The 27732-nt window shown below is 37.4% G+C and overlaps 1 protein-coding gene across 2 annotated transcripts in view; it reads right to left on the reverse strand.

Annotated features, from left to right (window-relative positions):
* ITFG1 (integrin alpha FG-GAP repeat containing 1) overlaps window positions 1-27732 on the reverse strand; it is a 349880-nt gene that overhangs the window by 15738 nt on the left and 306410 nt on the right. The window lies entirely within an intron of this gene.

Consider the following 27732-nt stretch of genomic DNA (forward strand, 5'->3'; position numbering starts at 1 on the left):
TTTCTTCCCTTCTTATTTTCTCTCATTTCTTGGCTTCTGCTTGCTTTGGGCTTAGTTTCCTTTTCCTTGGCTAATTCCTTCCTTTTCCTTCCTTCCTTCCTTCCTTCCTTCCTTCCTTCCTTCCTTCCTTCCTTCCAGTTTATTTACTTATTTTGAGAGAGAGAGAGAGAGAGAGAGAGAGAGAGAGAGAGAGGTAGCACACAAGCAGGGGAGGAGCAGAGAGAGAGAGAACCCCAAGCAGGCTCTGCACCACCAGCACGGAGCCTCATGTGGGGCTCGAACTCATGAACTGTGTGAGGTCATGACCTGAGCTGAAACCAAAAGTCAGATGCGTAACAGACTGAGCCACCCCAGGTGCCCCAGGTAGTTTCTTAAGGTGGTTATCAGTTTCATATTTTTCCTATTCCTTAATATAGGCACTTACATCAATAAATTTTCCTCTAAGAACTGGTTTAGCTGCAGCCTATATATTTTGGTATGTTGTGTTTGTGTTTTCATGCACCTAAGTATTTTCTAGTTTCCCTTGTGATTTATTTGACCTATTGGTTTTTTAGGAGTCTGTTGTTTAATTTCCACATATTTGTGAATTTTCAAATTATTATTGATTTCTAATAGCATCCCATTGTAGTTAGGGAACATACCTAGGATGATTTCAATTCTTTTAAATTTATTGAGGCTTGTTTTATGACCTAGCATATGGTCAGTCTATTTTGGAGAATGTTCCATGTGCGTTTGGGAAGAATGCATATTCTGCTGTTGTTGGGTGGAGTGTTCTGTACAGTTCTGTTAGGTTTTGTTGGTTTGTAGTGTCATTTTCTCTTTCCTTAACAATCTTATGCCTGATTTGATCCATTATTGAAAGTGCAGTATTAAAGTCTCCAATAATTTATTTTGAATTATCAATTTCTGTCCTCAATTCTTCATGTATTTGGGGTGCTCTGTAGTTAGGTGCCTATGTCTTTATAGTTCTTATAGCTTCCTTATGGATTACCCTTTTTATGGTCATTATAAAACGTCCTTCTTTGTCTCTAGTAACAATTTTTGTCTTAAAGTCCAGTTTAGTCTGATACTAGAATGGCCACTCCAGCTCTCTTTTGGTTACTTTTTGCATGGCATAATTTCCCCCATCTTTTTACTTTCAAGTTATTTGTATCTTTTTTAAAAAAGATATTATTTTTTAAAGTAATCTGTATACCCAGTGTGGGGCTCAAGCTTACAATCCTGAGATTGAGAGTCACTGAGCCAGACAGGCACCCCCCCCTCCCCAAACTTATTTGTATCTTTGAACCTAAAGTGTCTTTTGTAGATGGCACACAATTGAGTCATATATTATCCATTCTACCAATCTCTGCCTTTTGATAGGAGTGTTTATTCCAATTACACTTAGTTTGGTTGCTGATAAGGCAGGATTTATGTCTCCCATTTACTATTAGTTTTGTACATGTTTTATGTCTTTTGAATTAAAGGCACTACTACTTTGTTAAATTATTTTAGTATACTATTTTAATTCCCTAGTTATTTCTTTTATAGTTTTTGAATTATTTTCTTCATGGTTGCCATAGAGATTACAATTAACATATTAATTAACTTAATTCCTAGTGCATATAACAACTTTGCTCCAGTATAGCTATTGTCCTCCCCTTTCCTTTGTGCTCTTATTATATGTTATATTTTTATACATAATCAGCTCATCAACACAGATTTACATGATTACTTTATGCACTTTTAAGTCAGATAGGAAATAAGAGACATTACCATATTTTCTATTTATCTATAGTCTTACTGGTGTTTTTACTTAATTGTGTGGATTTGAATTACTGTCTAGTTGTCCTCTAAGCTCAGCCTGAAGGGCTCCCTTTAGCATTTCTTTTAGGGCTGGCCTGGTAGTGATGAATTGTCTGTTTAAAAAAAAATTTTTTTAATCTTTATTTTAGAGAGATTAAGAGGGAGAGAGAGAGAGAAACAGAGAGAGAGAAACAGAGAGAGAGAGAGAGAGAGAGAGAGAGAGAGGGAGGGAGAGAGAGAGAGAGAGAGAGGGAGAGAATCTCAAGCAGGCTTCACATTCAGTACAGAGCCCAATGCAGGGGCTTGATCCCACAATCATGGGATCAAGACTTGAGCAGAAAACAAAAGTTGGACACTCAACTGACTGAGCCACCCAGGTGCCCCTGAATTGTCTGTTTTGTTTATCTAGGAATGTCTAAATTTCTTCATTTTTGAAGAATCATTTTGCCACATATAGAATTCTTCACTGACAGTCCCCCCCCACCCCCACCTTTAGCATATATCCTCCTCCTCTGGCCTCTATGGTGTTTGTTGATAAGTCAGCTGTTGATCTTATTGAGGCTCTCATATATGTGATAAGTAGCATCTCTCTTGCTGCTATCAATAGAATTTTTGTCTTTGTTTTTTGACAGTTTGACTATGCGTGGATCTCTTCTTAGAATTTGCTGGGCTTCTTATATGTGCATATTAATGCTTTTCATCAAATTTAGGTGCTTTTGGCCATTATTGCTTCAGATATTTATTTTGCCCCTTTCTTTTTCTCTTTTCCTTTTATGAATCCCCTTATACATATGTTGGTATGCTTGATGGTGGGTCCATAGGTCTCTGAGTTTTTTTTTTTTTTCTTCTATAACTCAGGCTGTATATACTTCCTGTATACAGAAATTAGTATTCAAGTTTGATCCTATTCAAGTTTGCTTATTCTTTTGTCAACTCAAATCTGTTGAGTCCTCTGCTGAATTTTTCTCTTTAATTTCCATTTCCAGAATTTCTATTTGATTTTTAAGATGATCTTTATCTCCTTATTTCCATTTTCTATTTACTGAGACATAGTTGTCATATTTATCCCTAATTCTTCAATCCTGGCTTCTTTTAGTTCTTTCAACATATTTATAATACCAACTTTATAGATTCTGTCAACTATGTCCAATATCTTTGGGTACATTTTCTGTTATTTTATTTTATTTTTTTAAAAATGTGTTTGTGGCATAATTTCCTGTTTCTTTGCATGTCATATAATTTTTGGTTGAAAGTGGATTTCTTAGATAATATAATGACTGTGGTATCAACCATCTCCTTTCAAGGATTTGTTGGTTTTTCTTTGTTGGTGGCGCTCATTTGTTCAGTGAGTTTCCTGGATGAATTCTATAGATCCTTCATTCCCTGCCACAAAGTTATTTTATTTTCTTATTTTTAAAGTTTTTATCTTAAGCCTGGCTTCCTAGGGGATATACTTGAGTCAGCAATGACTGGTCACAAGATTTCTTTAAATATCTTGTCTATATGTCTTCCACACTTTGGGGGATTTGTGTGTGGAAGTATTCCTTCAAACTTCAGGCAGTTTACAGATTAATTTTATCTTTCATGCATTGCTTAAGCAGGGCCACAAGGTAGTATTTGAATGAGGTAGTTTTATTTCTAGGCATGTTCACAGCCATATAGATCCCTATGAAAATATTGGAGTTTTTCAAAGTCATTTTGTTCCTCAAGATTTCCTTTTATACATTGAACAGGTTCTTGTTTCACTACATCTGAAATCATAGGCCTAGGTAGCTTAGATTTTGCCAGCAGATGATTGTTCTTTTTGGTAATGCCCCAGGGATAGGGCTTTTTAAAATTTTTAAAATAAATTTTATTTTTTACTGCTGGGCTGAACTCTGAGTCAAATCAAACAGCCCCCAAATCCTGAGAATGGGGATTTTCCAAGGAGTTGCTAGTTTAGATAAAATATGGACAGTGCTATGGGGATCGGAATTTTAATGGAGCTCCAAAGGTCAGTCCTGTCCACTGACTGTGAGGCTGCTAGCTTTTCCTTGCTGCTGTACTGCTCAGTAGAGAAGGTAGTTCAGATGGGAATAGCCTGAAGTAAAAGTGCCACAGATCCTGCTGTCTTAGTGAGGATTAGTAGGTCTTCTTGGATACATACAGACACACTCCATTCTATAGCTTTGGTTAATTTCTTAAATTCTGAAGTGGTTGATACTAGTTGTTTGGCCAGTATTTTTATTTCGCTTTTTGGGGAGAGCAGGTTCATGTAGTCCTCACACTGGCATTCCAAAAGTCAATCTCTCCCTATGAGTATATATATTTGCTAGGTGTTTGTTACATAATTAAGCTGAACATTTAAACACTAAGACTGGGGTGCCTGTGTGGCTCAGTATGTTAAGTGGCTGACCTTGGCTGAGGTCATGATCTCGTGGTTCCCATGTCAAGCCCCATGTTGGGCTCTGTGCAGACAGCTCAGAGCTTGGAGCCTGCTTCGAATTCTATGTTTCCCTCTCTCTCTACCCCTCCTCCACTAGTGTTGTCTATCTCTAAAAATATAAAAATTAAAAAAAAATAAAGGATAAGACTAATATCTAAAAATTTTAATATTTAGTGGGACTCTCTTAACATCACTAACATTACCTAGAAATATGAAATAATTTGAAAGTATACATGATTTATTATATAGTTCTTATGTTAGAAATAGAAATGTATAATGGAAAGAGTGAACTTACGTATAGGCATTTAAAAAAGGTTAATGTATATAAAATTGTAAAGCAATATAATGAATTGCAAATTAGAAGAATTAGTCTGCCTTATGGAGTTATGCTTATTGAATGAGAATGCTTAAAAGTATCTTGCCCTGCCTGGTAAACACTAAATACAGGTTAGCTGTATTTGTTAAGATAAAATTTATTATTACATGGTTGAAGTAAAAATCAAATATGTATGGATTTTGCTACAGTACCAGCAAAGACTGACTTAATAGACATCAAACTACTCACATAAATTATTTTCCTATAATTACCTTGCTGTAAAGAACCAAAAATAAGAACATTTATCAAGAGTACTCTGTTAATAACATAAATTTCAAATTAAAAGAGTATGTTTAGTAAGAAAACATGTGGCATGTGGGTGGGTCAGTTGGTTAAGCAGCTGACTTTGGATCATGTCATGATCTCGCGGTTCATGAATCTGAGACCTGCATTGGGCTCTTTGCTGACAGCTCAGAGACTGGAGCCTGCTTCAGATTCTGTGTCTCCCTCACTCTCTGCCCCTCCCCCCCCAACACTCTCGCTCTCAAAAATAAAGCAATAAAAAATTGTTAAAAAAAATAAGGAAACTTGAAAACTATTAAAAATAATTAGCATAAAATTATCCAAAATCTCAAAATGAAGACATAATTATTATATTTTAACATACTTTCAATCATGTAATTTTTTTCCCTAGGTATATGCATGCACAGATAAACACATTAGCATAGTTTGGTATTGTTGCTTTTCACTCAGTATTATTTTATGAATATTTTTTCATGTTATTAAAATTCTTTAAAAATAGGTAAGCAGAAAGATCATTGTAAAACTGAAATCCCATTAAGAGAAAACCAAAGTAACAGTTAAAAGACATTTATTATTATAAATGCCTTTAAAAATTATTTTTTCTAAAATCTACACAGACATGATCAAAAACATAATTTTAAGCAAAAATGAACTACTGGGACCTCATCAAACTAAACTAAACTAAACTAAACTAAACTTCTGCACAGAGAAGGAAACAATCAGCAAAACTAAAAGGCAACCAACAGAATGGAAGAAGATATTTGCAAATGACATATCAGATAAAGAGTTAGTATCCAAAATCTGTAAAGAACTTATCAAACTCAACACCTAAAAAACATAATCCAGTGAAGAAATGGGCAAAAGACATGAATAGACACTTCTCCAGAGAAGACACTCAGATGGCTAATAGACACATGAAAAAATGCTCCAAATCACTCATCATCGACATACAAATTAAAACCACAATGAGATACTACTTTATACCTGTCAGAATGGCTAACATTAACAACTCAGGCAACAACAGATGTTGGTGAGGATGTGGAGAAAGAGGATCTCTTTTGCATTGTTGGTGGGAATGCAAGCTGGTGCAGCCACTCTGGAAAACAGTATGGAGGTTCCTCAAAAAGCTAAAAATAGAACTACCCCATGACCCAGCAATTGCACTACTAGGCATTTATCCAAGGGATACAGGTATGCTGTTTTGAAGGGACACATGCACCCCCATGTTTATGGCAGCACTATCAACAATAGTCAAAGTATGGAAAGAGCCCAAATGCCTATCAATGGATGAATGGATAAAGAAGATGTGGTATATATATACAATGGAGTATTACTTGGCAATCAAAAATAATGAAACCTTGCCATTTGCAACTATGTGGATGGAACTGGAGGGTATTATGCTAAGTGAAGTTAGTCAGTCAGAGAAAGACAAAAATCATATGACTTCATTCATATGACGACTTTAAGAGACAAAATAGATGAACATAAGGGAAGGGAAACTAATACAAAAACAGGGAGAGGGACAAAACAGAAGAGACTTATAAATATGGAGAAAAAAACTGAGGGTTACTGGAGGAGTTATGGGAGGGGATTGGGCTAAATGGGTAAGGGGCACTAAGGAATCTACTCCTGAAATCATTGTTGCACTATATGGTAACTAATTTGGATGTAAATTTTTAAAAATAAAAAATAAAATAAAAAAAATTCCAGTTAACATACAGTGTAATATTAGTCATTCTACTTAAAAAAAATCTTAGTAAAGCAGTATCTTGAAAATATTTATCAACATATGGAAGTCAACTTTTTTCATGAAGAGTGAAAAAGACAATGATTAAGACTCATCACATGAAGACTCTTTTTTGAAGTAAACAGAATGACATCTTGTAATAACTTTATAATTCCTTTCATATATATTTCTCTTTGGGATTACATTACTCAGTGAAACTAGCAAGAAAGGGAAAGATGAAAATCTTAAGACACTCCAAAGTTAATTTCTCAAGATTTCACTGGTAGTCTGTGTTAGAGTCAGCCCACGAATATACTTAAAAATTTTTGTTTAATGTTTATTTGTTATTTTAGAGACAGAGAGAGAGAGAGAGAGAGAGAGCAAGCGAATGTGAGCAGGGGAGGGGCAGAGAGAGAGGGAGATACAGAATCCAAAGCAGGCTCCAGACTCTGAGCTGTCAGCATAGAGCCTAATGTGGGGCTCTGAGATTATTACCTGAGCTGAAGTAGGATGCTTAACCGACTGAGTATACTTTTAACTTCCTATTAGTATTCTCTTCACTACATGAGATTGCCTTGGTGATGAATTCAAGACCATTGCATTACACAAAAATCCAATTCATTTTCCTTCAAAACTAACTTAATGACATGTATGATTACTGCTTTTGTTTAAGTGTCCTCTCTGCCAGTTTGTAAATCTTGTAAAAAATTCTTAAAAGCTATGTGAAGAGCTAATGGAGGATAAGAACATGAACTGTGGATGTAACTTTGTATTTGCTGTCCATTGCCTTAACAAAGATAGAAAATACATTGCTGTGACATGATGTGTCAACTTATAAGCTTAGAGACTTATAAAACAATGCTATGTTACCATATGTATACTTTAAAAAAAGAAAAAAGAGGAATGTTAAAAAAGACCATAATTTTATTCCCTACATTAATTCTCTAATATCATCATTTTAAAAATCTACTGTTGGAGAGGGAGGAGCCAAGATGGTGGAACAGCATGGAGGTTTTTTTTGTGTCTCAAGTCCATGAAATACAGCCAGATCAACACTAAACCATCCGGCACACCTAGAAAACTGATTTGAGGATTAACACAACAATCTGCACAACCTGAACCACAGAACTCGGCAGGTATGCAGCACAGAGAGGTGAACTGGGTGAGAGAGAAACCACGGAGGGCAGGGAGCTATTTTTGCTTGTGGAGAGAGGATAGAAACAGGGGGAGAGTATTGGAAACCCCCCTCCCCCCAAAAAAAAGCAGCTGGAGAGAAAGTAGAAAAGTGGAAACAGCCACAGGGACTGAACTAAAAAGGGACAAAAGAGAAAGGAGAGTGTTTAAAATCCACTGAGACTCTATAAACAGGGGGAGCACAGCGTCTGAAACTCCACAGCTTGATACCTGGTGGTGCTCTGCTGGGAAGGAAGAATCCCCAGGAGCAGAGTGAGGTCCAGGAGTCCTTGAGCCACAGGGGAGAGGTGGTTCCCCAGTGGGGAGGAAATCTGGTATAGGCTGTGTGGCCCCCCACAGGCAAATGTGCCAGTAGACCCTGGAGAACAACCACATTTGCTGGTACTGGAACAAGATCGTTGAGGGTAAAGACTGGTGCCAGATGTGTGTTGAGATTTTACATAATCCCTTAAACACTGCTGCTACATGATCATGTGAACATATTCTGGGGTGGGCTGGCAATCAGCCGTAGTCTCTGGGCATTGGCAACAAACAGCATGGTCCCAGGAACATTCCTGGGTGTGGCTGGCACCTGGCCATTGCTTGGTGAGATCCTCCCCAGAAGGTCTGCGCAGGACAAAGCCACAGTCCCTCAGAAGTGAGGGGTTGGGAAACACAGTCACATCTGAAATAAAACTCAGGAGGGAGGCACCGCCTGGCAAAATGATGGCTTGGTCACAGACAGTGTAGAATCAGGGAGTGGATGGAAGCCAGAGACAAAGGATGGGTGTGTGATTGCTGATCTGGGAGAACAGAGTTCCGATACTAGAAACTGGATATCTGGGTGACACCATTTTCAGCCCTCCCGTGCATGCGCATACACATCTACAAGCACCACAGCAATCCATTCCAGTAAGCTATGCAGCGCCACCTAGTGGAGAACAGACCCCTTACACTAAGCCCTGCCCAACTGGGCCAACCTTGCTTTCAGGAACACAAGTCTCTCTGCCTGTTTAGTTTACGGACTATACTTGCTTCATAGTTTCACTTCTAGGGGAAAATGATGTAATTTCAATCGTATTTCAGTCTGTTCACTGGTCCATCTATTTAATTTTACTTTTCTTTTGTTTTTCTTTTTTGTTTCTTGAATACAGAAAGAGAAAAAATTTATTTTCATTTTCAATTTTTATTAAAAATATTTTTTTCTCCTGTATTTTTCACTTTCTTGTAAATTTTTCAAATTCTATTTTACTTCCATCATTTCCTTTTATTCTATTTCTTTTTTTTTTTAATTTTTTTTTTAAGTTTATTTATTTTTGAGACAGAGACAGAGCATGAATGGGGGAGGGTCAGAGAGAGAGGGAGACACAGAATTGGAAGCAGGCTCCAGGCTCTGAGCGGTCAGCCCAGAGCCCAACGCGGGGCTCGAACTCACGGACCGCAAGATTGTGACCTGAGCCGAAGTCGGACGCTTAACCGACTGAGCCACCCAGGTGCCCCATCATTTTATTCTATTTCAATGTATTCAGTTTTTCAAATTTTCAAATGTTTTCCTTTTTTTTCTTTTTCCCTTTTTTCTCTAATCTGTCAAGCTCCTTTCAACAACCAGACCAAAACACACCTAGGATCTAGCATCATTTATTTGATTCTTTTATGTGTATGTGTTGGTTTTCATCTTTTAATTTTAATTTTTTTGCTTTATTAATTCTTTTCTTCTTTCGAAATGATGAAATGAAGGAATTTACCCAAAAAATAAAGAGCAGGTAGAAATGACAGCCAGGGACTTAACACAGATACAAGCAAGATGTCTGAACCAGAATTTAGAATCATGATAATAAGAATACTAACTGGGGTCAAAAATAGATTAGAATCCCTCTCTGTGGAGATAAAAGAAGTAAAAGCTAGTCAGGATGAAATAAAAAAATGCTATAACTGAACTGCAATCTCAAATGCATGCCATGGTGGCAAGGATGGATGAGACAGAGCAGCAAATCAGCGATATAGAGGACAAACTTATGGAGAATAATGAAGCAGAAAAAAAGAGGTAGACTAAGGCAAAAGAGCACAATTTAAGAATTAGAGAAATCAGTGACTCATTAAAAAGGAACAACATCAGAATCATAGGGGTTCCAGAAGAGGAAGAGAGAGAAAACAGGGTAGAAGGGTAATGTGAGGAAATCATAGCAGAAAACTTTCCTAACCTGGGAAAAGACACAGACATCAAAATCCAGGATGCACAAGGGACTCCCATTAAATATTACAAAAACTTATCATCAACAAGGCATATCATAGTCAAATTCACAAAATACTCAGGCAAGGAAAGAATCATGAAAGCAACAAGGAAAAAACAGTGCTTAACCTACAAGGGAAGACAGATCAGGTTTGAACCAGACCTATTCAGAGAAACCTGGTAGGCCAGAAAGGAGTAGCAGGATATATTCAATGTGCTGAATCGGAAACTATGGAGCCAAGAATACTTTATCCAAGAATTCTTTATAATTCAAAATAGAAGGAGAGATTAAAAGTTTTTCAGACAAAGAAAAATTACAGGAGTTTGTGACCACTAAATCAGCCCTGCAAGAAATTTTATGGGGGACTCTCTCAGGGGAGAAAAGACAGAAAAACAAAAACAGACCAAAAGCAACAAAGACTAGAAAGGACCAGAGAACACCATCAGAAACTCCCAACTCTACAGGCACACATACATATATACTATGGAGTATTACTTGACAATCAAAAAGAATGAAATCTTGCCATTTGCAACTATGTGGATGGAACTAGAGGGTATTATACTAAGTGAAATTAGTCAGAGAAAGACAAATATCATATGACTTCACTCATATGAGGACTTTAAGATAAAAAACAGATGAACATAAGGGAAGGGAAGCAAAAATAATATAAAAACAGGGAGGGGGACAAAACATAGGAGACTCTTAAATATGGAGAAGAAACAGAGGGTTGCTGGAGGGGTTGTGGGAAGGGGGATGGGCTAAATGGGTAAGGGGCATTAAGGAATCTATTCCTGAAATCATTGTTGCTCTTTATGCTAACTTGGATGTAAATTAAAAAAAAAAAATTAAAAAAAATCTATTGTTGGAGATGATGGATTTCTCTTTATTTTTCACTATTACATTAAACTGATAAGAATAGAGCCAAAAGACCAAGAAGTGATTAGTCTTTCACCATTGTAAATAATTCTTTAGTGAATATCTCTGCACATCAATATTTGTCTGCATGTAGATTAGTTTTTTATATTCCTATATGTGGAATACTGGATCATGGAGTAGAACGTTCATTAGATAAAAAACAGTCTCTTCAACAAAGTGCGGTGGGACACCTGGATAATGATACAAAAAAGAAAACCCGATTTCTAAAATGAGGTTGTATCTACTAGTTTTCAATGAAAGCACCTATTACACTCCATTTCATTATTTTTTTTTTTTAGGGTGAAATTCACATAATGTACAATTAACTACTTTAAAGTATAAAAATTAGGTGGTCTTTAGTATATTCACAATGTTGTGCAACCACCAGCTTTCTCTAGTCTCCAAACATTTCATCACCCCATAAATATAACCATACTCATTAAGTAAAAACTCCCCATTCCCTTCTCCTCTCGTAACCTCTAATCTGCTCTCAGTCTCATGTATCATATAAAAGGAATCATACAACACGTTACCATTTGTGTCTGGCTTCTTGCACGTAGTTTAATGTTTTCAAGACCTATATAAATTGTAGCAATTAGCAGTACTTTACTCCTTTTAATGGCTGAATAATATTCCTTGTATGTATATACTTTATTTAGCCATTCATCCACTGATAGACATTTGGATTAATATGTACATTAATGTACAAATATCAATTTGAGACCCAGGTTTCAGTTCTTTTGGGGTATATACTCAGAACTAGAACTCCTCAGTTATGTAAGTCTGTATTTCTACTTACTTGGACTGGTAACCCTGTAGTTACAGTACTTTCCCTCCCTCATATATACACAGTCTGCCAAGAAGTCAAATATATGTATGTCCACAATGCAAACACATTTCTAACTTCATTGCTGTCACCTTGATCCAAGCTACATATCATCTCTGGCCTGAATTATTTTAATTGTTTTCTATTTGGTTTCTTTGCTTTAGCTGTTGTTCTTCCTATTGTTACTACTTCACTCAGAATAAAGATTTGTCCTACCTAGTTTACATTCCCCACTCCTCATTTAACTCCGTTTCACCTTCTACTCCTTAATCTCCCTTCCTTCTTTTCTAAGACACTGGTCTTTTCAGTTTCTTGGAAATTACAGGAATGCTTATACCTTCCAGGCTTGACACTGGCTTTCTCCTTTGTCAAGAATATTCTTCAAAAGAATAATAACTTTTCAAAAGAATAATAATATTCAAAATAATAATATTCAAAATTCAAATATTCAAAATTCATATTTTCAAAAAAATATTCTTATTTAAAAGAATAATATAACTTTATGTCTAACTCTCTTATCTCCTTCAAATCTTTGTTCAAATTGACCCTTTCTCAGAGAGGCCCACTTTGGCCACTCTACACAAAATTGATCCTGGCTTTATTTTCTCCTGCCCCACAGTTCTTATCACTTCCTAACAACTAAATAGTGTTAAATATATTACTTAATTATGTTTATTACCTCTCTCCCCCTACTAGGATGTAATCTCCATGAGGGGTAAATTTTAGGTCTGTTTTATTTATTTCCATATTAGAAGAGACTAGAACAGGCTAGGCATACATTAGGCACTCAGTACATATGTGCTCAACAAGTGAATGAATACATGAAGGAAATTTTACCCTCCAAATACATCAGACCTGAGTCTTGTAATGTACTCCCTGCTCAAAAATACTATGTCAGTTTATATCACATAGATAACCGGTACAGAAAGATTGTTTACCTAAAGGTAAATACATAAAATGCATTTGTGATACTCCAGCCACCAGATTCAAATGCCTGCAGGTTCTTTTATGCCTGCATCATAATTGGACTTTCAAAAAACAGTTCAAACAGACATTTATGTAATTAAAAAATTAACAGTTTTTAAAGTTGATTCGTTTTTATTCTCCAGGAGAATATTATACTGACATGCAATTCTGACTGGCAATTCTGAATGCCACTGTAAAATAGATTATGCTGTAATTTAAAATTCTGAATTAAGTAAGAAGGTAGGACAGGAGATAAATTTCACTTGGTTTTGAGGTAAAATATTGAAGCCAACTTCATTGTTTAAGAGTACTAGATATTAACTTTTATCATAACTGTAGCTCTGATATCTTAAATAATGTATATATGCTGACATAAGAGGTGGGAAGAGTGGAAGGGAAAGGTCACTAGCTGAAGGGGGGAAAAACCACTGAAATTTTATCTTTCTTGGTGTGTGTGTGTGTGTGTGTGTGTGTGTGTGTGTGTGTGTGTGTCTGTGTGTCTGTGTGATTCTGAGTCAAAAGGACATTGAATTCTATCTCCCTGCAAGGGTTTAAGCCACAGGGAATTGGCATCTAACAGTAATGTGTGTAACTCCTCTGGCACTGCCCTGGCTTGAGGAAAAATAGCATCTCTATAAAAATGAGATAAAAGAACACATTCAAACACCCAAATTTTTATGCAACTTTGGAGAAAAATATGCCTCTTCTTGGGAGAGGAATTGTTCTGAGAAGTATTCATTATCTCAGATGGATGGCTCTGAAACAATAGTACATTGACATCAATTAAAATGGAGATGAAGAACACCAAGAAAGGACAAAATATGAAAATTAAATACACTCTGTAAGCAATAAGAATTAACAGCTATTAAATGTGTCTGATTTGGGGCACCTGGGTGGCTTGGTCGGTTGAGCGCCTGACTTCGGCTCAGGTCATGATCTCATGGTCTGTGAGTTCAAGCCCTGCGTTGGGCTCTGTGCTGACAGCTCAGAGCCTGGAGCCTCCTTCAGATTCTGTGTCTCCTTCTCTCTCTGCCCCCACCCCTCCACTCTCTGTCTGTCTGTCTGTCTCTCTCTCAAAGATAAATAGACATTAAAAAAATGTGCCCAATATGCCAAAAACCGTGGCAAGTGCTTCTTGTATGTTATTTGTTAACAATAATTGCATGTGAATAGGTACTATTATCTCTACTTTATCGTGAGGAAATCAAGAGGTTAAGCAATTTGACTAAATGGTGGAGGTAGGGCTTTATTTTTGGCAGCCTAATTCCAAATCCCACACCCTTCATCATCACCTATGATCTTATTTTCAGTTGAAAAAGAAGTGTGATGTTTGTCTTACTGCTCTATAAAAAGGGTTTCTAATGACACAGAATAACCCCCTCCAATGACATTTGATCTTTTACTTTTTGGATCTATATAGTATTTGTGATATCCCAGGATATGGTCTGGGAATCTGTTTGTTGTTCCAGTTAACATGACATTTGTTAAGTTTTGTAAACCCAGGCTGTAAGGCCATATTTAATGGTTGTGGCATGTGGGCTTTGTGATGTTCTGGCTTTTTAAGGAATTCTGGGAGATGAGGCTGGTGTATTTTGTTGATCTTCTACAACAGGCACCAACTTGCTCAAGAGTTTAATCCAATTATATCCATGCAGGATTCGATTATGAAAAAGACTGTGCTCTGGATATGGATTAGCCCTTGATCTACACTAGAATAAACTCAGGTTCTCTGGCTCACTCAAGACAGTTAAAAGGGCAGAGTGAAAATCTTAGGACTAGTTTCATTGCTTATAGGGGGATTATAAAAAGAAATATCATCATATTTTTGTGTCATGTGGTATGCATGATAAATTCTATTTTCCTATAAGAATTATGGAGATTCTAAGAATTAGTAAATTCTATTTCCTATAACAAGGAAATATATTCTCCTATATGAGAATATCAGGTAGGGGACAATGTTTCTCTACAAGGAAAACCTGTAATGTTGAGAAATTGGATAATAACATGAGTGGTCAAGGTTAAGAAAAATGAAGGTAAGATTTATAAAGAAAAATATGCTTCTAAATAGATTTAATATATTTTTATTTTTTTTATTAACGTTTATTTTTTTTTGAGACAGAGAGAGACAGAGCATGAACGGGGGAGGGTCAGAGAGAGAGGGAGACACAGAATCCGAAACAGGCTCCAGGCTCTGAGCTGTCAGCACGGAGCCCGATGCAGGGCTCGAACTCACAGACTATGAGATCATGACCTGAGCCGAAGTTGGACGCTCAACCGACTAAGCCACCCAGGCGCCCCAATAGATTTAATATTAACTCTATTTCATTATATAGGAACTCTTCTATAAATTATTTGGCCAGCAGTGTTTCCTCTTACTCATTGGTATGTACTCTTTAATGGCCTGTTTCCAATTGTCTAGCTGCTTAAGAGAATCATGCTTTTGGTATAATGTCACTCTATCTTGAGTCTTTCCACTGTTAAGTAAGAGATGTTCCTTTAATCAATATGTTCTCTGTTCATTAGGTGATGTAGATATACCATCTCTTCCTGGCAGGGCAAAGAGATGGAGAAAGGGACTGTTCCAGGTACTGATGTTTTTTTTCCCCCCTCATAACAAAGTTGTCAAGAATGATTAGGATTCTATAAAAATCAGTGGATTTAAAGTCTTGATAAATGGTAAAATTAAAAATTAGAAAATACATTATCACTTGCTTTCCCTTGCTGCTGGTATATTTTAACAGCTAACAGAATAAGTTTCTGATATAGGTAATAAAATATTACTGGCTAAAATAGTTATCACAGTCCCTGGTATGTAAATGACAGCCTGAGGTAAAAATTTGTATTATTTCATATGATAAGTTTCGTTGTAAAATTTACCAAATCAGATATCCTAGCCAGAAAGTCTAGCAGTTAAGAAAACAAGTGCTAAAATGGATTAAAATAGTGATGATTTTTAAAATACTTGTTTGAATCTTTTATTCTTTAAAAAATTTAAAAAAAAATTTTTTTTTTTTTTTTTTTTTTGAGAGATATAGATAGAGCACAAGGCAGGTAGGGCAGGGGGAGAGACAGGGAGACACAGAATCTGAAGTTGGCTCCAGGCTCAAAGTCGGCTCTGTCTGCACAGAACCCAATGCGGGGTTTGAACTCACAGAACCATGAGATCATGACCTGAGCTGAAGTTGGATGCTTAACTGACTGAGTCACTCAGGCGTCCCTCTTTTATTCTTTTTTTTAAAATTCCAGTAGAATTAACATACAGTGCTATAGTAGTTTCAGGTGTACAATATGATTCAACACTTCCATACAACACCTGGTACTCATCATGATAAGTGTACTTTTAATCCCCATCACCTATTTCCCCGGTCCTCCCCACCCCCCACCACTGCTAACCCTCTGGTAACCACTAGTTTGTTCTCTATAGTTAAGAGTCAAAACAGTGATGATTTTTAACATTTAAATTCATTGCTGAAGTGTTTAGCCAGCTATAGGGAGAGATAGCTAATTCCTAAATACAGAACACAGTTAATTATGAAAAAGCTACTTGTTGTCAACAGTCTACACTTACCTGTATTTCTCAATACTATACTATAATCTGACACCAGAATTTGAAGTTGTATAAAAAGAAGACACAATAGATTTGGAAGGTAAGGAGAAATTTTGGAGAGAAATTTTGGAGAGAATAATAAAGTATTGATATTTCATTTTAAAAACTGGGTACATTTCAGCCTTAGTCACTTGACATTTAAAACATTTACCAAATTGGAGCTTAACTTCTTATTTTTGTTTTAAAATTCATTGATTTTAATTAAATGGATGGCTACCCACACAGAAAAAAAGAAATGAAGCAGTTTTTTTTTCTTGATGGTAAAACCTCCTACTGGATTATATGACTAAAGCACATCATTTTATTGAACTTTGGGAAAAATCTAGTTTCCAGTAAGTGGATGTTCACTAATCACCAAGTTTGTGACTGCCTGGAGAAGCACCTTAACCAATGTATGGTCAAATTACAAATCTGAGACGTGTTAATTTAATGTCACTGTATGCATATTCCCGTTTTTTAATAGTCCAATTTAGTAATCAGCTTAAGAATAAGAAATAGCCTGTCTTCATAGGAAGGCATAAATCCAAGCAGAGTAAGTTGTTAATACCTTTTAAAAAGTATGTGATGTTACTAAGGTGCTCTAGAATGTGGATGTAGAAGAAACATCCTGCATTATCTTAAGTGAATAGTATATGGACATTTGTGAGGTTACATGCTCAAATGCTAAATTCCTGGATTTCAGAAGTTAAAGGAGTACAGCTATGGAAAAATTCTTTAAAGAACTGTTGGCCTCTTTTCCTGGTAGTTGATGGGTGACTTATAATGGAGAGTGATGGAATCCACTGACATTTGACTGTTATTCCTTTGGAGTATTTTGAATTATATCTGAACTCAGCTTCTAGATAACCGACAAGGATAAAGTGATAAAATACGTGGGAGAACCTCCTACTAGATTGAAAATAGCTCCATGAAAAGAGGTGCTGAGGTGTTTTCAGTCTAGTGATGTATTCCTTTTTATGCCCTATTTCTAGGGTATAGCATAGTGGCTGACACCTAACAGGCACTTGGTAAATATCTGTTGTACTGAGCGGAAGATCTGGTAGTAAATAATAAAGTCTAATTTGTATAATTGTTTAACTTCAGGTTTTCCTGAGGTCTTACACAATACACCATATCAATGATTACTGTTGAAGACATTCATTTTGCAGAGAACAAAAAAAGGGCATTGGGGGGGGGAGGCAAAATGGGTGATGGGCAGTGAGGAGGGCACTTGTTGGGATGAGCACTGTGTATTGTATGTAAGCGATGAATCATGGGAATGTATTCCCAAAGCCAAGGGCACACTGTTTACACTGTATGATAGCTAACTTGACAATACATTATATTAAAAAAAGACATTCATTTTAATAATAACCTGACATCAGCTTAACAACTGGCACTTGAACGAATGTATTCCTTAACACAGGAGGCTTGTGATGTGGTATTATGGAAAGCACATAGGATTTGAAGACCAAAGATGGTGTTTTAACACTGCTTTGTTTGATTTTTAGAAAGTTCCTGGACTTCTCTAAGACTTAATGTGTCTACTTATTCCCAAAACATATATTGAATGCATACTATATATGCCTTTTACACAGAGATGAAAAAGAGACAAACCCTGACCTGGAAATCCTTAAAGATATAACTGAAAAATATAACTTGAATGTTTCTTCATTCTTAAAATTAGAATTACAATACCACTTATTCATGGACTTGGTGAAGTAATTACCACACTGGTACGTAATTTTTTTTTTTTTTAACATTTATTTATTTTTGAGACAGGGAGAGACAGCATGAACGGGGGAGGGTCAGAGAGAGAGGGAAACACAGAATCTGAAACAGGCTCCAGGCTCTGAGCTGTCAGCACAGAGCCTGACGCGGACCTCGAACCCATGGACTGCGAGATCATGACCTGAGCTGAAGTCAGATGCTCAACCGACTGAGCCACCCGGGCGCCCCGTAATTTTTAATGGTAGATAAAAGTGCTTTGGAAACTGTAAAGCACTATACACATGTTAGCTGTTATTTATTATATAATCATTCTTCCTAGTTTTTGTTTTTCTTAGGTTAAATTCAACTTCCTAGTCCTGAAAAATAGTGTAACACCAATTTTTCTTGGAAGTTCTTTTAATTTGTCTTTTGTAATAAATCAGGAAGCTTGGAAATCTGGTTCAAACTTCGTGTCAACCTGCTTCCCAATTATAAATTGAGAATATCGTTTTAACTTTCCTTTTTGTTAAATTGATATATAATTCACATGCCCCAATGTCCACCACTTTAACGTGTACAATTCAGTGGTTTCCAGTATAGTCGCAAGGTTATATAACTGTCACCACTAATTCCAGGACATTTTCATCACTACAAAAAAGGAACCCTGTAACTATTTGCAGTCATTTCCCATTTTTTCCTTCCCCGAGTCTCTAGTAAGCCTTGGTCCCTTTCTATCTCTATGGATTTCCCTATTCTAGATCTTTTATAAATGGAATTGTATAATATGCAGTCTTTTGTGAGTGACTTCTTTCACTGAGAATGTTTTACAAGGTTCATCCATGTTATAGTATGAATCATGTTTTTATGGCTGGATAATGTTCCACTGTATGGATATGCCACATTTTGTTTACCCATTTATTAAAGGGCATTTGGTTCATTTATACTTTTTAGCTATTATGATAATGCTATGAACATTCATATACAAGTTTTTGCATGACTTACATTTTCTATTCTCTTGGGAATATTATTCCAAGGAGTGGAATTAATGGTTCAAATGATAAGTCTGTACTTAACTTTTTTAGGAACTGAGTAGTTTGACTTTGATAACTGTTTTTCTACAGTTTAATGCTCATAGCATCTAATGAAGGAATGATAAAAACCACAGCCAATGCATGTAAAAAATAACGTGAAGGGAAACAATAAAATAAATCCACAAGTCTCATAAAGCCAAATTGCATTAGGTGTGACTGTGAATGTCTAATGTAATGATCAGTGCTCCTACAGAGTTGCATTAGGGAGGTAAACTTTTCTGAGGTTATATACAATTATGTTTCAGCTGTCATTCTCTGGATTAGAAAGATAAACTCTGGTTTCCAAAGTGGACAAAGTGGTATAAATGAGCTAAATGGGAAAGCCTGGCTTATGCTTTAGTGCATATTATTTTTCATGTTGGAGACCTCTCTCTGAGAGGCAAACCATTTGGCCGTGGCATATTAGTAAAAACTGCAGTTTCTTGGTAGTGTAAATAAAAAAGCACAATAAAGTAAAACTGCTTAGTTCTAAAATAGTGATAGAAGATGCAAAGCTACTTAATAAACCAAAGGGGAGAAGTTTTTTTATTTGCAAGTTAGGTGTTTCACTGAAATATGTGATTTAAAAGTGTTTATTAGACTAGGTAGGTATCATATTTTTTTAAATATGAAATTTATTGTCAAATTGGTTTCCATACAACACCCAGTGGTCATTCCAACTGGTGCCCTCCTCAATACCCATCACCCACCCTTCTCTCCCTCCACCAACCCTCAGTTTGTTCTCAGTTTTAAGAGTCTCTTACGCTTTGGCCCTCTCCCTCTCTAACCTTTTTTTTTTTTCTTCCCCTCCCCCTTGGACTTCTGTTAAGTTTCCCAGGATCCACATAAAAGTGAAAACATATGGTACCTGTCTTTCTCTGTATGACTTATTTCACTTAGCATAACTCGAGATCTCCAGTTCCAACCACGTTGCTACAAAAGGCCAGATTTCATTCTTTCTCATTGCCACGTAGTATTCCATTGTGTATATAAACCACAATTTCTTTATCCACTCATCAGTTGATGGACATTTAGGCTCTTTCCATAATTTGGCTCTTGTTGAGAGTGCTGCTATAAACATTGGGGTACAAGTGCTCCTATGCATCAGCACTCCTGTATCCCATGGGTAAATTCCTAGCAGTGCTACTGCTGGGTCATAGGGTACACCTATTTTTAATTTTTTGAGGAACCTCCACACTGTTTTCCAGAGTGGCTGTACCAGTTTGCATTCCCACCAACAGTGAAAGAAGGTTCCTGTTTCTCCACATCCTCGCCAGCATCTATAGTCTCCTGATTTGTTCATTTTAGCCACTCTGACTGGCGTGAGGTGATATTTGAGTGTGGTTTTCATTTGTATTTCCCTGATGAAGAGTGACATTGAGCAACTTTTCATGTGCCTGCTGGCCATCTGGATGTCTTCTTTAGAGAAGTGTCTATTCATGTTTTCTGCCCATTTCTTTATTGGATTATTTGTTTTTCAGGTGAGGAGTTTGGTGAGCTCTTTATAGATTTTGGATACTAGCCCTTTGTCCGATATGTCATATGCAAATATCTTTTCCCATTCCGTTGGTTGCCTTTTAGTTTTGTTGATTGTTTCCTTTGCTGTGCAGAAGCCTTTTATCTTCATGAGGTCCCAATAGTTCATTTTTGCTTTTAATTCCCTTGCCTTTGGGGATGTGTCAAGTAAGAAATTGCTGCGGCTGAGGTCAGAGAGGTCTTTTCCTGCTTTCTCCTCTAGGGTTTTGATGGTTTCCTGTCTCACCTTCAGGTCCTTCATCCATTTTGAGTTTATTTTTGTGAATGGTGTGAGAAAGTGGTCTAGTTTCATCTTTCTGTATGTTGCTGTCCAGTTCTCCCAGCACCATTTGTTAAAGAGACTGTCTTTTTTCCATTGGATAGTCTTTCCTGCTTTGTCAAAGATTAGTTGGCCATACGTTTGTGGGTCTAATTCTGGGGTTTCTATTCTATTCCATTGGTCCATGTGTCTGTTTTTGTGCCAATACCATGCTGTCTTGATGATGACAGCTGTGTAGTAAAGGCTAAAGTCTGGGATTGTGATGCCTCCTGCTTTGGTCTTCTTCCTCAATATTACTTTGGCTATTCGGGGTCTTTTGTGGTTCCATATGAATTTTAGGATTGCTTGTTCTAGCTTTGAGAAGAATGCTGGTGCAATTTTGATTGGGATTGCATTGAATATGTAGATTGCTTTGGGGAGTATTGACATTTTAACAATATTCTTCCAATCCATGAGCATGGAATGTTTTTCCATTTCTTTATGTCTTCAATTTCCTTCATAAGCTTTCTACAGTTTTCAGCATACAGATCTTTTACATCTTTGGTTAGGTTTATTCCTAGGTATTTTATGCTTCTTGGTGCAATTTTGAATGGGATCAGTTTCTTTACTTGTCTTTCTGTTGCTTCATTATTAGTGTATAAGAATGCAACTGATTTCTGTACATTGATTTTGTATCCTGCAAATTTGCTAAATTCATGTATCAGTTCTAGCAGACTTCTGGTGGAGTCTATCGGATTTTCCATGTATAATATCATGTCATCTGCAAAAAGTGAAAGCTTAACTTCATCTTTGCCAATTTTGATGCCTTTGATTTCCTTTTGTTGTCTGATTGCTGATGCTAGCACTTCCAACACTATGTGAGACAACAGCGGTGAGAGTGGACATCCCTGTTGTGTTCCTGATCTCAGGGAGAAAGCTCTCAGTTTTTCCCCATTGAGGATGATTTAAGCTGTGGGCTTTCATAAATGGCTTTATGATGTTTAAGTATGTTCCTTCTATGCTGACTTTCTCGAGGGTTTTTATTAAGAGAGGATGCTGTATTTTGTCAAATGCTTTTTCTGCATCGATTGACAGGATCATATGGTTCTTATGTTTTCTTTTATTAATGTGATGTATCACATTGATTGATTTGCGAATGTTGAACCAGCCCTGCATCCCAGGAATAAATCCCACTTGATCATGGTGAATAATTCTTTTTATATGCTGTTGAATTCGATTTGCTAGTATCTTGTTGAGAATTTTTGCATCCATATTCATCAGGGATATTGGCCTGTAGTTCTCTTTTTTTACTGGGTCTCTGTCTGGTTTAGGAATCAAAGTCATACTAGCTTCATAGAATGAGTCTGGAAGTTTTCCTTCCCTTTATATTTTTTGGAACAGCTTGAGAAGAATAGGTATTATCTCTGCTTTAAATGTCTGTTAGAATTCCCCAGGGAAGCCATCTGGTCCTGGACTCTTCTTTGTTGGGAGAGTTTTGATAACTGATTCCATTTCTTCGCTGGTTATGGGTCCGTTCAAGTTTTCTATTTCTTCCTGTTTGAGTTTTGGAACTGTGTGGGTGCTTAGGAATTTGTCCATTTCTTCCAGGTTGTCCAGTTTGTTGGCATATAATTTTTCATAGTATTCCCTGATAATTGCTTGTATTTTTGAGGGATTGGTTGTAATAATTCCATTTTCATTCGTGATTTTATCAATTTGGGTCATCGCCCTTTTTGAGAAGCCTGCCTAGAGGTTTATCAATTTTGTTTATTTTTTCAAAAAGCCAACTCTTGCTTTCATTGATCTGCTCTACAGTTTTTTTAGATTCTCTATTGTTTATTTCTGCTCTGATCTTTATTATTTCTCTTCTTCTGCTGATTTAGGGTGTCTTTGCTGTTCTGCTTCTATTTCCTTTAGGTGTGCTGTTAGATTTTGTATTTGGGATTTTTCTTGTTTCTTGAGATAGGCCTGGATTGCAATGTAATTTCCTCTCAGGACTGCCTTCGCTGCGTCCCAAAGCATTTGGATTGTTGTATTTTCATTTTCGTTTGTTTCCATATATTTTTTAATTTCTTCTCTAATTGCCTGGTTGACCCATTCATTCTTTAGTAGGGTGTTCTTTAACGGCCATGCTTTTGGAGGTTTTCCAGACTTTTTCCTGTGGTTGATTTCAAGCTTCATAGCATTGTGGTCTGAAAGTATACATGGTATGATCTCAATTCTTGTATACTTATGAAGGGCTGTTTTGTGACCCCGTGTGTGATCTATCTTGGAGAATGTTCCGTGTGCACTCAAGAAGAAAGTATATTTTGTTGCTTTGGGATGCAGAGTTCTAGATATATTTTTCAAGTCCATCTGATCCAATGTATCATTCAGGGCCTTTCTTTATTGATCCTGTGTCTAGATGATCTATCCATTGTTGTAAGTGGAGTATAAAGTCCCCTGCAATTACCACATTCTTATCAATAAGGTTGCTTATGTTTGTGATAAATTGTTTTATATATTTGGGGGCTCCTGTATCCGGCGCATAGACATTTATAATTGTTAGCTCTTCCTGATGGATAGACCCTTTTATTATATAATGCCCTTCTTCATCTCTTGTTACAGCCTTTAATTTAAAGTCTAGTTTGTCTGATATAAGTATGGCTACTCCAGCTTTCTTTTGACTTCCAGTAGCATGATAGATAGTTCTCTATCCCCTTACTTTCAGTCTGAAGGTGTCCTCAGGTCTAAAAGGAGTCTCTTGTAGACAGCAAATAGATGGGTCTTGTTTTTTTTATCCACTCTGATACCCTGTATCTTTTGGTTGGAGCATTTAGTCCATTTACATTCAGTGTTATTATAGAAAGATATGGGTTTAGAGTCATTGTGATGTCTGTAGGTTTCATGCTTATAGTGATGTCTCTGGTCCTTTGTGGTCCTTGCAACATTTCACTCACAGAATCCCTCTTAGGATCTCTTGTGGGGCTGGTTTAGTGGTGATGAATTCCTTCAGTTTTTGTTTGTTTGGGAAAATCTTTACCTCTCCTTCTATTCTGAATGACAGACTTGCTGGATAAAGAATTCTTGGCTGCTTTTTTTTTTTTTCTGTTCATCATATTGAAGATTTCCTGCCATTCCTTTCTGGCCTGCCAAGTTTCAGTAGAGAGATAGGTCATGAGTCTTATTGATCTCCCTTTATATGTTAGAGCATGTTTATCTGTAGCTGCTTTCAGAATTTTCTCTTTATCCTTGTGTTTTGCCAGTTTCACTCTGATATGTCGTGCAGAAGATCAATTCAAGTTACGTCTGAAGGGGGTTCTCTGTGCCTCTTGGATTTCAATGCCTTTTTCCTTCCCCAAATCAGGGAAGTTCTCAGCTATTATTTCTTCAAGTACACCTTCAGCAACTTTCTCTCTCTCTCCCTCCTCTGGAATCCCTATTATACGTATATTATTGTGTTTCATAGCATCACTTAGTTCTCTAATTCTCCCCTCGTACTCCTGGATTTTCTTTTTCTCAGCTTCCTCTTTTTCCATAATTTATTCTTATTCACCTATTCTCCCCTCTGCCTCTTCAATCCGAGCTGTGGTCACCTCCATTTTATTTTGCACCTAATTTATAGCATTTTTAGCCCCTCCTGACTGTTTCTTAGTCCCTTGATCTCTGTAGCAATAGATTCTTTGCTGTCCTCTATACTTTTTTTAAGCCCAGCGATTAATTTTATGTCTATTATTTTACATTCATTTTCTGTTATATTGCTTAAATCGTTTTTGATCAGTTTGTTAGCTGTCACTACTTCCTGCAGTTTCTGTTGAGAATTCTTCCATTTCGTCATTTTGGACAGTACCTGGAGTGGTGCGGAACTGCAGGGCTCTTCCCCTGTGCTGTCTGGAGTAACTTGTGTTGGTGGGCAGGGCCACAGTCAGACCTGATGTCTGCCCCAAGCCCACCGCTGGGGCCACAGTCAGACTGGTGTGTACCTTATCTTCCCCTCTCCCGGGGTCAGGACTCACTGTGGACTGGTGTGGCCCCTGTCTGGGCTTCTTGCACACTCTCAGGCTTGTGCTGCTGCTTCTGTGGGATCTGGCGTATTAGCCAGGTTGGATCCACAAGGTGCACAGGGGTGGGAGGGGCAGGCTCAGCTTACTTTGCCTTTGGTCGTCTGCTGTGGGAGGGGCAGTGCTGCACCGGGAGGGAGGCAGACCATCGGAAGGATGGATCCACAGAAGCACAGCCGTTGGGTGTTTGCATGGTGCAAGCAAGTTCGGTGACAGCAACTGGTTCCTTTTGGGAGTTTGGCTGGGGGATGGGCGAGGGAGATGGCGCTTCCCAGCGCCATTGTTCCCTGCGGAGCTGAGTTCTGTGCCCCGGGGCTCAACACCTCTCCCTCCCGTTGTCCTCTAGCCATCCCGCTCTCTGAGCAGAGCTGTTGACTTATAACATTCCAGATGTTAGGTCCTGCTGGCTGTCAGAACACACTCCATCCCGCTCCTCCACTTTTGCAAGTCAGACTCGGGTGCTCTGCATTGCCTGGCGGGCTGCTCCTCCACTGCCCTGGTTCCCTCCCACCAGTCCCTGTATTGCGCACAGCCTCTCCGTCCTTCCTACCCTCTTCCGTGGGCCTCTTGTCTATGCTTGGCTCCAGAGAGTCCATTCTGCTAGTCTTCTGGCAGTTTTCTGGGTTATTTATGCAGATGTGTGTGGAATCTAAGTGATCAGCAGGACACAGTAAGCACAGCGTCCTCCTACGCCATCTTCCTCAAAACTCCAGTGTAGGTATCATATGTTAATCAACTTGGAGAGACTTGGAGACAATCACCTGGCTATAATATAGATAAAACAAAAGTACCTTATAGTTTTTCCTTTACCAAAGTCCTTTCTTTCACATGCAGCTTCTTTCTGGAGAACGTGATGAAAGTTGTGACTGTCAGGAAGCGTGTTCTCTTAAACTCTTAAGTTCTCACCTTCTGCTTCTGTATATTTCTTTCCCTTTCCTGTCTCCTTATGTCTGCAATTACCAAACACACCTTTTTTTTTTGTTGTTGACAGGTCCACCTCTGTAAATTCTTTCATATTTGGCTCTTAAGGAAAGCAGAACACACTTCGTTTAGTATTTATTGTTTTATAACAAACCGACCAAAAGTTTGGTGGCTTACAACTATAACCATTTTATTTCTTATGGCTGGGAAGTTTCTGCTGGTTTTGACTGGGCTCACTATTATGGCTGCATTCAGCCGGTAGGTTGGCTGGGATGGCTGAGTAGGTCTCTCTCCTTTTAGGCTTAAATTCTCTAGGAGACTAGACTGGCTTCTTTACATGCAATCTCAGGACAGCATTCCAAAAGGGCAAGTATCTAATGTAAGAGTTATCAAGGTTCTACTTGTGTCATGTTTGCTCATATCTTTTTGGTTAAGCAAAGTCAATATGGGAAGGGCCTATATTATGAGTTATTGGGGGCCATTGGTGTAGCAGTTTACACCTCGGTGGTCATTAAGCTAAATGATAGTTTTTTCTTTTTCTCTCTGATTTTTAGTTTGGGAAGTTTCTATTGACTTCTTCAAGCTTACCGATTCTTTCTTCAACCATGGCATTCTTAATTTGTTATGGTGCTTTTGGTTTCTAGCATTTCCTTTTTTTCTGTTTGAGCCCTTAGGATATTAATCACAGTTATTTTAAATTCCCAGTCTTACAATTCCAAATTCTCTGTCATAACTGATTCTGGTTCTGATGCTTGCTTTGTCTATTCAAATTGCCGTTTTTGTTTGTTTTTTGCCATTTAGCATGCCTTTTGATTTTTGTTGAAAACTGGTCATTTATAGTGTGAGGCTTTATGTTTATCAAGGTATGAGTTAGGCTGCAATTCTTGGTTGCTGTAGCTGTGGGTGTCAGAGGCTAAAATTTCCTTTAGTGTCCTCTTTTCATCTTCTTTGTTATCTTTAGACTTCCTTAGAGACTCTTTTTTAAAAGGGCTTGATCCTTGCTCACCTGTAATCCCCTGTTATACAGGAGCCTGGTTAATGTTGTGGTAAGATGTTGGGGGAAAGGTTAAGTGTTCTATAGGTCTACAATTAGGTCTCACTCTTTAAGAAAGTCTATGACCCTTTACATGTGTTTCTCAGGTCCCTTCCCCTCAACCTTCATCCATTCCTGATGGTGAGACAGGAAGACAAGATGGGGCTAGAGGTGGGTATTTCACTTCTCTTAAACCAGTTAAGTAAGATCTAAAAACCTAAGTTGATTAGGTTGTTGTATAAAAATTTCCCCTGAGATCAGGGCTTTGTTAACATGAACAGTAGCTCTGGGAGTCTTTAAAAATGTTTAATTTCCCCCTCTTCCAACAGCAGCACAAGGAGATTTTTTTTCCAGATTTTGACCCCAAGAAACTGGTATGGCTCCTAGATGTGAAACTCATGAAAGTGCGAGGTCCCCTAAGTCTGGACCTCCAGGACTTTTTAATCTCTTAAACTAGTCTCAAACTCCATCTCCAGCAATTAGTCAATTACCTTTAATTGTTCTTGCTGGCCTCACTGTGACATCTGCTCTATTACGCTGTGATTCTGTGTATTTGCCTCCTTTCCAGTTTTGGGGGCAGTGGTTTGCTTTGTGTTCTCAATTTTCTTATGAGTCTAAGAGGACTTGTTGATTTCTATTTTCACCTTTTTTTGGAGTGAGGGTGGGAGTATGAATTCCAAGCCTGTTGGACTAGAAACAGAAAGTCCCCAACACTGAACTTGTTAAAAGGAGATTTTTCATTCATTTGTTCATCATTCATTCATTCTTTCTTTCTTTAAAAATTTATTTCAAGAACTGGGCAACCAGGCATATTCTAAGATTGTTTATTGATTTTTAAAAAATATAAAATCCTTGAAATAAATTAAATAGGACTCATATTCCCAGTTACTACATACTGTGAATATGGCTAATTAAGTAACATATATTGTAAT

Source organism: Panthera pardus, unplaced genomic scaffold (genome assembly GCF_024362965.1).
Source record: "Panthera pardus isolate Hobbes unplaced genomic scaffold, ASM2436296v1 HiC_scaffold_18, whole genome shotgun sequence".
NCBI classification, from domain to species: domain Eukaryota; kingdom Metazoa; phylum Chordata; class Mammalia; order Carnivora; family Felidae; genus Panthera; species Panthera pardus.